The sequence below is a fragment of the Saccopteryx bilineata genome, chromosome 3 (assembly GCF_036850765.1).
Source record: "Saccopteryx bilineata isolate mSacBil1 chromosome 3, mSacBil1_pri_phased_curated, whole genome shotgun sequence".
Classification (NCBI taxonomy): domain Eukaryota; kingdom Metazoa; phylum Chordata; class Mammalia; order Chiroptera; family Emballonuridae; genus Saccopteryx; species Saccopteryx bilineata.
In genome coordinates, this window is record NC_089492.1 from 2,462,501 (window position 1) to 2,477,615 (window position 15,115).

Genomic DNA, 15,115 nt, shown 5'->3' on the forward strand with positions numbered 1-15,115 from the left:
GTGAGCCACTGGTTTGCGGGAAGAGGAGTGGAGATCTGGTTGGAGAGTTGGATTGCTTTGGAGTGCTGGGAGCAGTGGGATAGAGTGGTGGCAAGTCAGAAAGGAGCTGTTGAAGTAGTGTGCGCTTTGTGTGACCTGGATGGGACCCGCCTGTAGGCAGGACGGTGGGAGAAATGTGACTGCAGGGTCCCACACCTCCCACAGCTGTGCACCTGTGCACCCTGTCCGGGGCTCGTGTGTGTCCCATGGACTGTGCCCTGGGAGACCCGAGACCACCTGTCCGCTGGAGCCACGAGTGCAGGGGATGCCAGCAGCGAGGTCTGGCCACCACTCAGTGACAGGTCTCCCAGCTGAGTGGCCTTTGGCCCAGCAGCAGCTTGTTGCTCTTACAGGAGGGTAGTTTGGTGACAGATGTCAGTGAACCTTTTATGGCCTAAATTTCTTTCTTGGTAGACATTTCAGATGTCCAAAAAAGTAACCTTTGTAATCAAATACATAAATAATTTTTATATTTGTAGTTAACTGCGTTTCATTTGTTGTTCAACCAGCTAGGCCAGAATGCCAGCATCCTGGCTGGGGAACTCTTTCTTGGAGGGAATTTGGGATCCAGGTGTACCCTGAAGGCTTGGAGGAGGGAGGCCAGGAAGGTGGTTCTGTGCGGGCAGGGCAGCCCACCGTCCTTGCCTGCATGTAGGTTGTTCCCTCTTGAGCAGGGTCCCCAAACTTTTTACACAGAGGGCCAGTTCACTGTCCCTCAGACCGTTGGAGGGCCGCCACATACAGTGCTCCTCTCACTGACCACCAGTGAAAGAGGTGGCCCTTCCGGAAGTGCGGTGGGGGGCCGGATAAATGGCCTCAGGGCTGCATGCAGTCCGCGGGCCGTAGTTTGGGGACGCCTGCTCTTGAGAAGACCATTCTGCATCCAGGTGACCTCACCTACCAGGCAGGCCACCAGGGCAGCTGAGTCATGATGCTGTAAATTATATCCGCAAGGAAAAGTCTGTCAGCTCTGGTTATGTCTTCGCCCTCTTAACCTCAGTCCTGAAGCACAAGCAACGTGTGCTTTGCGCCAGCCCTGCAGGCCTGTCCTGGGATGAGTGCCCTTGGCCTGTGTTTTTCAGGACTAGGATTAAAGCTTGTGGAAGACAAGGACAGGTGCTCTGTCCCCACCCAGCCATCTGGCTGTCTGTGTTCTTGGGGTCCTGCTTTGCTGCCTCCGGCTTTCCGGTGCTCTGTCCAGGGGTGCAGCCCTGACTGAAGGTCGAGCCCTGTGCAGGCTGTGGTGACCCAGTCGTGGAGATGTCACTTTACATTGTCTGGCGGTTTGTGAAGAGCGGCCACTTCTGCTTTCCTCATGGTCTCGCTGGGGGTGGGGGAGGCCTGCTCATTCCAGGACGGACCGGTCTCTGGGCATGCTGCAGGGGCAGGCTCGGCGGTGCCCCCTCGCCGTGCCTCAGGGGGAAGCTTGCCCTTGCACTGCCCCCTGTTCTCCCCTGTTCTGGAAGGGATCGCCGTTGGTCTGAGGACAGAGTGTGCTCAGAGGTGCGAGGGAGGTGCCTATGCCGGTGCGTCTGCTGAGCCCCCCGGGGCGGGTGCTCCTCCCGGGCTGTCGGCTCCCGGGGGGCCCAGCAGGAGGGCTCCAGGGAGGACAGGCTGCCTTCGTGAGCCCACACCAGCAGTTCCTCCCTCTGTCCCCAGTCCCCTTCCAGAAGGGAGAGGGAAGGAAGAGGAGGTAATGAGCTCTGACCCACGCCTCCCTGGCGGCCGGGCGGGGTCCCAGCGCCGTGCCCCTGGAGAGCTGGAGCCGCCTGTCGTCCTCACACCCTTTTTGAGGTGGCTCTTCTCACCGGGGAGTGTGGGGCTGTGGGTGACAGGGCTCCCCAGGGGGGCAGCAGCTTCCCCAGGCCGACTGTCTGTCAGTCCCATGCTGACTGTGCATAGTCAGGGATGGGGAGGAGCCCCCAGGGACCCCCAGGCCGCCCTGTCTGTGACACCCCCCTTCATGCTGATGCGTAGGTGTGTTCTGAGAAGCAGTGTCTTGGGGACACATAGCTATGGACTGACATGGGGTGTCTAGAAGTGCCGAGGGTGCTCCCTTTGAACTGTTGCTCAGACCCATCCTTGCATGTCCTCAGGTTCTCTGGGAAAGACGAGGACCTCGCGTTTGTGGCCATCCTGGACCTGAGAGCCATGGCCGAGGGAGAGGGCGCCGGTCCTGCTCATCAGTGTCCAAACTGACCTCTGCCGCCTCTGTGGGCCTCTCTGTCTTGTTGCTCCGTGTTTTCCCACCAGGGTCTCTGCGCAGCTTCGGGAAGGGTCTTCAAGGGACCACAGTGCGCTGACCGGAGTGCTGGCCTCCCAGGGGTTCAGGGGCAAGTCTGTCGGCCGTGAGTTGCTGTGGTGGGACTTCAAGCCCGGGGGGGGGGGGTCCCATCTTCCCATAAGGCCCTTCTGTAGGAGGACGGGTCATGCTCCGGCCTGGGCCAGGCCGAGACCTGTCACCTGCACAGGGACTCAGTGATGGGTCCCGAAGGTGGAGCGGTGGGTGCAGTTGGAAGAGAAATGGGGAGCTGCGTTGTTCCAGGGCAGGCGAGGACGGCCGTGACGAGGCGTGGGCTCAGCTCAGATGTTCCGAGGGAGCCTGGAGGTGCCGTGACCAAGGAAGGTGGGTGGGGACACAGTGCGGTGGCTGTGTGGCTGCCCTTACAGGAACCGGCATACCCTTCACACTCACAGGGCTGCTGGCCCGGGGCTGGGCTAGGGTGGTGGTTGGGCCCCTTTTCTCATTCTGTGCTGGCCTTTACAGGACACCTGTTCTGGCAGAGGGGCCCGTGCTGGGGCCTGGGCACTGGTGGACAGAGACCCCCACTGCTCAGGGGGCGTGTTTCCTTCTGGGGTGAAAGGTCCCAGGGTGGGGAGGGCTTGCCCCCAGGAGTACCCACTGAGCGAGCAGGAGGCTCCCGCCTCTCACTCAGCCTTTACACAGGGCGGGGCAGACGCAGCCAGCGTGGTGCTGGACGGGTTTCCTGTCCCCCAGGGGAGCTCTGCTATAACCAAATAAACAGAATAGAGTTACTTTGGGCCACTGGCCAGATGAGAAATATTTTGGATCTGGTAACCCCTCTCTGTGGGTCACTATTCACTGTAGAAGGTTCTGACCCGTATTCCATTTCAGAATAGGAGGGACAACTTATTTTTCAGAGCGGCAAATAAGGAAAAGAATGAAGTATCTTGGAGTCTGTCTCCAGAGGCTCCCCCGGGAGGAACGTTTTTATAGACGCCAGACGTCGTCCCAGTCCGGGCCAACTTTCCGTCCCGACATGACGGGGGTGTGCCCGAGCGGGTCCTCTCACGGCCAGCAGCCAGGCCTGCCGCTGCAGCACACCTGCCCGTGGCCCTGTGCCCGGGCCTGTGGGCTCGCCCAGGACTGCTCCCGGTCGGCAGTGCGCGTGGCGGGCCGGGCCGGGCCCAGGCAGAGTGCTCACAGGCGTCACTGAGAGCCGCGAGGAAAACGTTACATCTACGGGGGGAGAGCTCCGAAAAGACATCCATGCCGCCTCTCTCTGTCTCGCTGAGGGCCCCGCTTCCAAGGAGCGTGCTCGTGATCCCATAGCTGAAACGGCCTTACCCAGAAGGGGCGTGCCGGGCCGTGCAGACGGTGTGCGGCTGTCTTCGTGGCCACACGGCTCCTGTGCCTTCGAGCTGTGGGGCAGTGGAGCCGACTGCCTGCAGGCCCTTTGGGGCCCTTCCCTGGTGGCCCCGGGACCTCCCTAAAGTGCAGGCCGAGTTAGAGCTGATGTTGACCCCTGGAATTTCTGGAGAAGTAGAGACATTCGAGGTTGCGACATTGAGAGCTTCCTCATTTGTCCTCCATTCCGCCTTCTGCTCCCACAGGCACTGGGCTGGAAGCTGCCGATGGGCTGGGTGGGAGGCTCGGAGGGCACTGGCCGCGGGTCTGCCTGAAGGTCCTGCATCAGCCCAGGGTGGGGTGTCGCGGGATGGTAAGGTTGTAGGGCACAGTAGCAAGGCTTGTGACAAGCTGTGGACACAGCAGACGAAGATAGCAGATGTTCCAGGGGTGGTCGGGCCGCTTTATGAAGCCTTTCTCTACCTGTGGCCTTGGCCAGGAACACCTGCTGGCCACCCGGCCTGGGTGGAGGTTGGCTGACAGTTCTGCTCAGGATCTGGCACCGCTGCACCTGCCAGACTGGGCGGGAGGCTGTGCTGAGTCCCGCAGACCCTGTCCCACCACCTCGAATCCAGTCTTGCCCAGCACGTCCCACTTGCCGGCGCCCAGGCGAGAAGTTGCCTTGGAGCTGTAGGAGGAATGGGAACTAGCTCGGGCCCCAGACTTGTGTCCCCTTATCCTGGCACCAGTGGAGCTCAGCCGGCTGTTGCAACTTGGTCTCAAATCTCAGCGGCTGCCTCCACAGGAAGGTGGCCGACTTCTTGGAGGTTGTCTGTTGTTTGTAGCTGTGGCCTTGGACAGTGACTAGGACACGTCTGCTGACTTGGAGGGGTGAGGGGACCAGAGTGGGAGGGGCTGAGCTAAGCACAGAAGCCACGGTTCCCTTCACGCCCTGGCTGTCCTCATGCTGGGAGAGTAGGAAGGGGTCCTGAATGTCAGCCACCAGGAGAGAGTGGGACAGGACTCGAGGTGGAGGCGGGACAGCCTGGAGAGTGGGGAGGGCCCGCAGGCTTAGGACCAGTGTCATTGGTCACAGGTGTACAGAGTGGGGAGGGGCCACAGGCTTAGGACCAGTATCATTGGTCAGGTGTACAGAGTGGGGAGGGCCCGCAGGCTTAGGACCAGTGTCATTGGTCACAGGTGTACAGAGTGGGGAGGGGCCACAGGCTTAGGACCAGTGTCATTGGTCACAGGTGTACAGAGTGGGGAGGGGCCACAGGCTTAGGACCAGTGTCATTGGTCACAGGTGTACAGAGTGGGGAGGGCCGCAGGCTTAGGACCAGTGTCATTGGTCACAGGTGTACAGAGTGGGGAGGGCCCACAGGCTTAGGACCAGTGTAATTGGTCACAGGTGTACCGAGTGGCGTGTGTGTGTGTGTGTGTGTGTGGGGGGGGGGGGTGACAGGCGAGCACACGGCTGCTTGTGTGCGCACAGAGCTCCCTGATCCCAGGTCAGGGCAGGGAGCCTCCAGAAGCTTTGAGGACGCCAGCATGGTGGCAGCTGGTGTCAGGATCACTCAGCATTGTTGTTGCCAGGAGGTCCTGGCTCCCCGCTTGTTTTCTCTGAGGTTTGGGCTGGGCAGGACCATCTCTGAGCTCCTCCCAGCCTTTAGGGTCATTGGCCTGGGCCCTGGTTATTGCCAGATGAGTGTCCTGTGTCCAGAGGAGTTGTGCTGGTTGTGACGTTTGCTTCAGGCTTTCTGAAGATCCAGCTGACCCGGACCAAGTCTGTGCCCCTGCCCCTGAACTGATGGCCGCACCCAGGCCTCTACACCCTGAGTTTGCTGTGCGCACCTCCACCCTCAGAGTGGATGAGTTCCCTGTGCTTTCCACGGGGGTGGGTGGGGGTGTCCTCATCACCAGGAAGTGCCAGCCCCTGCGGAAAAGCCAGTCTGCCCCATGTGCGGCTGGGCTCCTGACTGCAGGTGTCTCCCTTTCCTCTGGCCCATCTCTCTCTGGCTTTGCATGTAGGTGAGAAGTTTTCCTTAACTCTGCTACGCCTCAGTTTTAGGTTCCTCAGTGGGGGGAGGCCCTGTCCTAGACCATGAGGTGCTGTGTCCATGTTGCTCGCCATCTGGCCTGCTTGTCCGCACGCCTGTCTCCCTGGTTGACTCCCGTCCCCGTGGGTCAGTGTCCCCAGTTGCGGGGGGCGCTGTGCAGAAGACAGAGCCGTCCTGTGACAGGTCTGACAAGCTCTGGACTGTCCACAGGGACACAGCAAGCAACACTTAGTGTCTGATCACTGAGGAGAAGCACTTTAACCTACATCTTTGTTTTTTTTTATTATTATTATTTTTGTGTGTGTGTTTTTCTGAAGCTGGAAATGGGGAGAGACAGTCAGACAGGCTCCCACATGCGCCCCACCGGGATCCACCCGGAACGCCCACCAGGGGCGATGCTCTGCCCACCAGGGGGCGATGCTCTGCCCCTCCAGGGCGTCGCCATGTTGCGACCAGAGCCACTCTAGTGCCTGGGGCAGAGGCCAAGGAGCCATCCCCAGCGCCCAGGCCATCTTTGCTCCATCTTGCCTCGGCTGTGGGAGGGGAAGAGAGAGACAGAGAGGAAGGAGAGGGGGAGGGTGGAGAAGCAGATGGGCGCTTCTGTGTGCCCTGGCCGGGAATCGAACCCGGGACTTCTGCACACCAGGCCGATGCTCTACCACTGAGTCAACTGGCCAGGGCCCCATCTTTGTTTTTAAAAAGTTATTTCTGTTAGTAGTTGCTCTGTGTAAACCTTCAGAAAACCAATGCTGTTGTCTTGACTAGCTGACTCTTCGGGGCCCTTCAAACAACACGCGAGCTTGTTCTGTGACCCATCCACTGTGAGACTGCCCTCCACTCTGTCGTTCTCTCTTAGGGCCGAGTCCTGAAACTGGACCACATATCCCGGTGTGGTGGAAGGAAGGACTTGATTCACTCAGGAAGTTTCCAGCAGCGTGTTACTGGAATGTCATCGGGCGTGGCCGCCATCCGCTCCAGTGAGGGCCCTTTACTGAGGCCATGCTTCGTTTGGGCACTGGGGTGGTCATCTGGGTCACTGAGTCCTCAGAACAGTCTTGTAGGGGTTGTCTCATTTTCCAGTGGGGAACCGCGGGTGAGTATGGAGTCACAGCTGTAGGAACACGTTTGTGACTCAGACTTGACTGTCCATTCTTCTGCACCACGCTCCGCAGTCAGGTTAGGGAGCCTGGCTCCTTTCAGAGGAACTACTTTGTTTCAGGAGGCACCTGGGGAGGAGAAGGGCGTGGCTGGGAAAACGGACCTGGGAGGCAGGTCCTTGGATGTAGTCTTGTGGGACCCTGGCTGAGCTTGACCTCCCCCCCACCCCATGACCCCAGGGGCTGCTCTTGTTCTCACTGAACTGGTCACTTCGAGGAAGCCTTTCAGGGCACCGTGTTGTGCCTGGCTTTGTCCAAGCCAGAGTGTTGAGTGTAAGATCTCCCAGGTGACGTTAGGGAGTGACAGCTGGAGTCTGGTGAGAATTGGCAGAACGGGCCCGCCTGCTGTGCGCCCACCCAGCCTGGCAGTTTGTGGGGGTGGTGCTGATGGCAAGTCCCATGCGTTGGGGGTTGGCCCACTCTGCACCCTGCTCTGGTTGGTCACCCCGGCTACTTGACTGTCTTTCGAGAAATTAAATGACATTTAGTTTCAATGCTCATTCTTCTTCATCCCAATGGTTATCTTAAGATCTCTCCTTTTAATTAACTCTGTTTTCCAGTTCTTTCTGTCTGCCAGTGGTTTGTTGAATGCCTGGCACTGTGCCTCTACCAGTGGCAGAGCGGCAGCCCTAGCCTCTGTGCTGGGTGCCAGTGGGCTCGGGCAGGGTCAGCAGAGAGCAGCTGCAGCCCAGGCCCTCGGCACTGGCCGGCTGCTCCTGCTCCTTCTCCTTCTCCTTCCTTCTCTGGGGAAAACTGCTGCTCTGGCAGCTTTCACTTCTCTTGTAGGCAAGTCCCGAGCTAATATTTATCCTGCAAAGTATCTTAAAAATGCTGGAAGGCGAATGTTTGCAGAGAACTTGATCAACCTCTGAAAGAGAGTTATTGTTACATTGATAAACTGAGGCACTGTTCACAATAGCCAGATTGTGTTTGAACTTGCAACCTTTAATTCAACAGTTAGTTTTTGTTAACAGATAGACTTGTTTTGCTGTTCTTGTAAAGAGGCCTTTATCTTTGTGGTATTTGTTTGTTCCTGGCAAGTTAGTTGTGCGCTGGGGGAGGGGAGAGCTGGCCGGAGCTGGGTTTGTAATTACGTTCAGGTATTACTCATTTTATGATTGGCTGGCTTTTTAGGAATGCGACCTTTGCACTGGAGCCCTGCCTTTTTATGAATTGCCCCTTTAAAGCTGGAGACACCTCCTTCCAGGGTAACACTGGCCTCACCAAGACAGAAAACGAGATGTGAATAGCAGGACTGTGGGATAGGTAGATGGTGGTGTCTGTGGGTGCTTGGGGGGTTTCAGGGCTGAAGGAAGTGAACTTCACACCATTAAGAACAGTTCTAGTAAAATCCTTTCCTGAGGATGTTACTTTTCAATACAGGGAGCCACTCTCTGGATCTAATCCAGATCCCATTTCCTCAACTTGGCTGCCCCCGCGGTCCGGCCCGGCCTGGCTCTGGCTGGTGCTTCACGGCATAGGTGTGGGCGGGGGTGGGGTGGGGTGGGGTGGAGAACGTTTTCAGTTGTCAGCCAGGTCCACGGGGACTGCCACATCATGCGGGCCTGGCAGGCCTGGGGAGAGTGGTCCGGAAGTGACTTCAGGGAACAGAGGGCCTGAGGTGCACTGCTCTGGGGGTGTGGCGTGCTCTCTGGCCTCATCAGACAGGTCAGAGTGGCCCCCGCCTGAGCAGGGGCACCCAGCAAGGCCCGGGCCCAGCTCTCGGGGCCTGCCTGCCTGCGTAGTCGTTTGTGTTATGCTGAGAACTTAGCTGGGGGCCCAGCACTTCCTCCGGGTCAGCTGACTCACTGTGCTGCTGACTTGCAGCTCCCGTCTGCCTGTCTCCCTTCCCCCTGCCCCTCCTGACTCCCTCCCGAAGCTGGGCGGGGGGCAGAGCTCTGTGCTGCTGCTGTCCCCACGCTGCGCCCCGGTCTCCATCCCTGTCCATGCTCCAGTGTGCTTGGGGGCTCGCAGAGCCCGTGTTTAGAAGATGGTTGGATGGCTGACTCACTTGGGGGCGCATTGGTTCCTACAGGGAAATCCCCAGTCTCTTGCTAACATGACTTTCCAGGTCACGTTCTAGATGTGTCACTCATACCACATTTACTTTCTGTGTGGTGAAATGTACCTTAACGTGAGAGTTACCATTCTAAATGAGTGCAGTTCTGTGGTGTTGGGAGTCCATTTACACGGTTGTGCACCCACGTGCCACCATCGTCTCCAGAACATCTGCATCGTCCCACACGGGCCCTCTGTCCCCCTCGCCTTACTGGAAATTCGTCGTGACTGGTTAGTGCTGCGTTCACGTACTTAACACCTGGTGCCCAGATGGCGCGTGGTGTGAGGACTGCAGGCCCCCGAGGAGGTGCAGAGGTGTGCCCGGGGCGGACAGGCCCTGGTTCTTGGATGAGGACTGGTGACTGAAGCACCTGCATTTCCAGGGGGAGGGGAACCTGATCTCTTCTGAGCCCTTTTGTTTGAGCACATTCAATGCACTGTTGTGTTGAGTTTCCCTCGATGATGGGTGTGGGTGTGTCTGCAAAGCCATTGGGCTGGGGTTTCCTTATTTTCCTAGGCTTTAATGAACCCTGTGCTTCGCTTTCAGGAGCGTTTGTCCCGCTTAGTGGCAGGGTGTCGCTCTTCTGGGAGGTCGGGTGTCATTCTGTGTGTGTGCCTGGACCTGTGGCCCCCGCTCACCTTCACATCGGTCCTTATTTGACCCGCACAGTGGAGCTTGCTGGCCTCCCGAATGGCGGACGAGGAGCTCTGTGGCCAGTTGGGCTGGCTGCGTGTGGACCACACCATCCGGTGTGGGATCTCATGTTGCAGAAGGCGGCGTGTGTACTTGTACTTCTGACGTGCTTAGGACCAGCTAGCCTGTCGAGCGCTCACCGGGGTTGCAGGAGGCTGGGCCTCCTTGTGGGCTTGGGCTCCTGGTCCGGGCACTGGCTGGTGGCAGCATTCCTCCGCTGGCTCACAGGCAGTAATCCGAGCCTGCAGGGCAGTGTTTAGGCTTTGGGACATCAGCACCCAGGAACTAATGATTTGGGAAGGTGCCTGTTGGTCAGTGGGTTCAGCTGAGAAACCCAAACGAGGCCTTTGGCCTTGGGAGCCCCGTGCTGCTTGGGCCACAGGCCCGGGAGGGTGCCGCCCACCACCTGGACGGGAAGCAGAGCTGCTGCTTTTTAAACTATTCATTTTAGATAGTTAGAGACATCTCTTGATTTTAGACAGACCTTTGATTTTAGGTAGTTAGAGATAGAGACATCGATCTGCTCCTGTGTGTGGCCTGACTGGGGTCAGGCCACAGCCCCCATGCATTGGGACGGTGCTCCAGCCAAACAAGCTGTCCGGCCAGGGCGAGAGGCACAGACAGCTTCCTACCCCGTGACCCAGCGTGGTACAGGGCTTCTGGCTTGTCTCTTGGCTTGGAGTGCAGAGAAGGGCGGTTGACTCCCTTTTCTCCCTGACGGGCACTGTGTCTGGCTGCAAGGCCCACCACGGTCAGCCCTTGTGTGAGAGTCCAGGGGAACAAAGCAGGTCGCCATGTGGCCTGGGGTGGTGCTTGACTTCAGTCCAGTGGGCTGAAGGCTAAATAAAGCGGTGCCGTAGTCTGAGCTGCAAGAGGGTGACAGGCTGTTGAGTGGAAAGGCCTGTCGTGATTGAGAGGTGGAGCGGGTGCCGAGTGCAGCGCCGTGCCAGGGTACAGTAGGAGCGGCGTCTCCGGGCCCCAGGACAGGGCAGGGTTATACAACGTTGCCCCTGTCGCTTCAGAGCTGGAGTCAGATCTGGGCTGGCTTCAGGGTGGTTCTTGGTCACCATTTGAGTCCGGACCTCCAAGTAGCTCAGTGAGTCCAAAGGTGGCTCTCAGACCTGCTGTCCCACCCCTCCCCTCCCCTCTCTACTCCTCTTCCCCTGCCCCTCCTGGGGCTCCGTGGCAGGGCACGGGGTTGGCGTGGTCTGAGCCACCTGAGATTCAGCGTGGTAGAACACCCCTGAGTGTCAGACCACCTACCTAGATCATAGGATGTTTTGACAGGCTAACCAGAAAATTATTTTTGAAGGTAATTTGCTGTTGTTTTTTTTTACAGAGACAGAGAGTCAGAGAGGGATAGATAGGGACAGACAGACAGGAACGGAGAGAGATGAGAAGCATCAATCATCAGTTTTTCGTTGTGACACCTTAGTTGTACATTAATTGCTTTCTCCTATGTGCCTTGACCGTGGGCCTTCAGCAGACCGAGTGACCCCTTTCTCGAGCCAGCGACCTTGGGTCCAAGCTGGTGAGCTTTTGCTCAAACCAGATGAGCCTGTGCTCAAGCTGGTGACCTCGGGGTCTCGAACCTGGATCCTCCACATCCCAGTCCGATGCTCTATCCATTGCGCCACCACCCAGTCAGGCAACTTGCTGTTTTTATTAAAAATAAATTTTAGGTTGTTAAAGAAGCAGAAAGAATATAACTGGGAATCACCCCGTGATAACACCTTTTCCTCTGATGTGGCCGCATGTGCTTGGTTGATAGCCTGCGTCTTGCACTTAATATTAGGGGTATCTCTATGTGAACAGGCAGTCATGCAGCGTGGTCGTGTGTGGCCATGCCATCTTTATCTGACAGGTCTATTTAGGGCACGTCAGGTTAATTAGCGGTGCCCCCCAAAGATCACTTCATATTGAGCGTCCCTCTGTCTCCCTGCAGTTCCTGGCTCACTGCTTTCCACACACACCCTTGGAATTTCCTAGGTGTGGAGAATAGTAAAGGTGTCTTTTGTTACACTAATGAGGCGATTTTTGGAAAGCCCCCAAGGGTGGGGGCTGGTTGCCAGGAGGGCCAACCACGTGCTTAGAGAGTTAGGATTTTCAGTTCCTCTCCCCCTCCCCCAACCCTGGCTGGGGAGAAGGGCCGGAGTTGGAGTTCAGTTGCAGTGGCCCAGGACTTAGTCCATCAGTACCAGTACTGAGGCTCCGTGAAGACCCTAGAGCAGGGGTAGTCAACCTTGTTATACCCACCACCCACTTTTGTAGCTCTGTTAGTAGTAAAATTTTCTAACCACCCACCGGTTGCACAGTAATGGTGATTTATAAAGTAGGGAAGTAACTTTACTTTATAAAATTTATAAAGCAGAGCTACAGCAAGTTAAAGCATATAATAATAATTACCAAGTACTTTATGTCGGATTTTTGCTAAGTTTGGCAGAGTAAATCTTTATAAAACAATTTACTATAGTTAAATCTTTTTACTTATACTCTGGTTGCTAAGCTACCGCCCACCATGAAAGCTGGAGCGCCCCCTAGCGGTAGGGACCAGGTTGACCACCACTGCCCTAGAGGGTAGCCTTGGTCCGTGGAACCAGACCACCTCTACGTGCCAGCGTGCTGGCCTCCAAGCTCTGCAGGACAGAGGCTCCTTTGTTGGGGAGCTCACCCTGGGGGTCTTTTCATCTGGCTGTTGATTTGCATCCTTTACTATCCTTTGGAATAAACCAGTAATCTAGTGAGTAAAGGGGTTTTCCTGAGTTCTGGGAGCCTTTCTGGCAAATTATTTGAACCCATGGGAGGAGGGCGTCCTGGGACCTCTCTCTGGAGTGTAGCCAGTTGGTCAGGAGCACAGGTGACCCGGACTGTGCAGGCATCTGAGGTGCAGGGCTGTCTTGTGGGACGAGCCCTTTACCTGTGGAACCTGATTCTGTGTCCGAATGGACAGTGTCAGAATTGAGCTCAATTTCTGCATGCCCTGCTGGTGTCTGAAAGTTACTTGTGGTGTGGGGAAGCCTCGCACACAGTGGAGATGGGTTCAGGAACCCCTTTTTAAAAGGGAACTCACAGTTTAGGGCTGTGAAGAAATGTTGAAAGGACCCTGCTTTTTCAGAAGGCATTTTCGACAGGGCTGCCAGAACTCATTCCAGACGTGATAGGAGGGCGTGCACTGGACACACCAGCCACCTGTCATCCCCCAGGAGTGCCCTTCTGAGTAGTTGACCTCCCCAGATAGTGGGAGAATAGCTACCAAACTGGGTTTCTTCATCCCAGAAAATTGGGGACCTCCAGGTTAAGGGGTCTTTCATCTCTGTGGAGGTGGAGGCGACAGTTTGTGGGTATGTCACCTCGTTTTACACAGTCAGGGAAAGTGGAAACAGGCTCGTCCCCCATCCCCTTTGAGAAGAGCTGTCCGCCCCTGCCCCCAGCCACGTCTCTGAGTTGAGACAGGAGGCCGGAAGATGGACGCAGCCCCCAAGACAGAGGAGGGCTTTGTAAGTGCCTGGAAGCTTGCCTTCAGACCGGTTTCTGTGCTTATTTAGTAACGTCATGCCGTTTTGTATATGACTGGTCCCAACTCCATGCTGCTGACCTGTAACCCAAGCCTCAGGTGTGTAAGGAGGTCAGTGAGGGCTGACACTGCTGCTGTTCATGGTCCTTGAAAGTGAGAATAAATTTCACCCCAGGACAAGCCATATATGTAAGTTCTCTTCATCAAAAAGTTTACTGTTTTGCCCTGGCCAGTTGGCTCAGCGGTAGAGCGTCGGCCTAGCGTGCGGAGGACCTGGGTTCGATTTCTGGCCAGGGCACATAGGAGAAGTGCCCATTTGCTTCTCCACCCTTCCGCCGCACCTTCCTCTCTGTCTCTCTCTTCCCCTCCCGCAGCCAAGGCTCCATTGGAGCAAAGATGGCCCGGGCGCTGGGGATGGCTCTGTGGCCTCTGCCCCAGGCGCTAGAGTGGCTCTGGTCGCAACATGGCGACACCCAGGATGGGCAGAGCATCGCCCCCTGGTGGGCAAGAGCGTTGACCCCTGGTGGGCGTGCCAGGTGGATCCCGGTCAGGCGCATGCGGGAGTCTGACTGTCTCTCCCTGTTTCCAGCTTCAGAAAAATGCAAAAAAAAAAAAAAAAAAGTTTACTGTTTTAGAAACACTAGTTTTGATTTTGATATTTTTCAAGTATATTTCATACTTCCCCTCTTTAAAAAATGTTGACCTTTTTTGCAAGAAAGAAAGACAAGAAAGGAGAGAGATGAGAAGCATCAACTCATAGTTGTGTCACTTTAGTTCATTGTTGCTTCTCATATGTGCCTTGGCGGGGGGGGGCTCCAGCCGAACCAGTGACCCCTTGCTTAAGCCAGCAACCTTGGGCTTCAAGCCAAAGACCTTTGGGCTCAAGCCAGAGACCATGGGATCATATTGACGACCCCACGCTCAAGCCAGCGACCTCGGGGTTTTGAATCTGGGACCTTGCTCTATCCAGTGCTCCACCATGGGTGTTTATCTGAAGCACACACCATAACTCATGTAATTAATTCCACATGCTTAGACTGTTGTTCCCAGTGTTGACCTCTGCACTGCATCCTTTTTTGCTTAGGATAAATCCAGAACCTGGAACCTGCTTTGATTTGATTTTTCATATGAGTACCATCAAAAAGATTTCATTACATCCTTGCAGTCTAGTACTTAATTATGCTTCTGTATTTGATGTCAGTTCTTGATTACATGTATGTAACATGAGGGATTTTTATATTTTAATACCATTTGGTTGTGACAAGTGCCCTTAGGCAGCTTGCAGCTTGCAACCTGCAGCCTATCTCTCTCTTGTACCTCCTGAGTGATGGTGCCTGGCCCAGCGCCCAAGTGGAGTAATCACACGTCCAGAGAGAGGCTGCTTGATGCTGCACCACTGGCAGTGGTCGCCCATTGGCCTTCGGGAGCTGCGCAGCGGGAAAGCGTGCTGCTTGTTTCCATGGCAGCCAGAGCTTCCACTAGCCCAAGGAGAAGGTGGGGTGAAAAGAAAGCCGTCACTGGTTTTTAATTAAAAAAACAAAACCCTCCTACTCAGCTGATTGTGCAAATCAGGAACACCCCTTAAAGGTCACAGGCAAAAAGTGAAGTGAGCGCATTTCTTGGAGTGTTAGCAGGACGTGGCAGAGAATATTTTGGGGGGAAGTTTGTCCTCGTTTGCATATAATTTCCCCTTAAACAAGCTTCTGATCGGGAAGCATGTCTTTTCTGGTTCTCAGTAACTGCTTTAGTGGGAGAGGAAGATGGATTCCGTCTAGAAGGGCGCTTGGCCGGCAGTTGAGTGAGTGCTTTGCTGTGGTACAGTGTTGGAAACATTCCCTGGTGTGTAAACTGTCACTAGAGTTTGCTGATTTTGTTCTGTTCTGCTTACTGTGCAGTGGTGTTGCAGGTGGCGGCCCGGTCCCGTTGGTGTGCTGTGGGAGGGGTCCCGGCCCGCGGGCTCTCGCACAGCCCCTGCAGCTGTCCGAGGGATGCTGAAGTGTCTGG

The 15,115-nt window shown here is 56.1% G+C and overlaps 1 protein-coding gene across 5 annotated transcripts in view; it reads left to right on the forward strand.

Annotated features, from left to right (window-relative positions):
* The window catches only part of SLC45A4 (solute carrier family 45 member 4), a 78,913-nt gene that overhangs the window by 22,251 nt on the left and 41,547 nt on the right, over positions 1-15,115 (forward strand). Inside the window, exon 1 of one of the 5 annotated variants that reach the window (XM_066265582.1) lies at positions 2,645-2,665. The exons of the other annotated variants lie outside the window; for them this stretch is intronic. The gene's annotated coding sequence lies outside the window, so the exon portion shown is untranslated. Of the gene's footprint in view, positions 1-2,644; positions 2,666-15,115 lie in introns of those variants that run through there. 5 annotated transcript variants of the gene reach the window in all.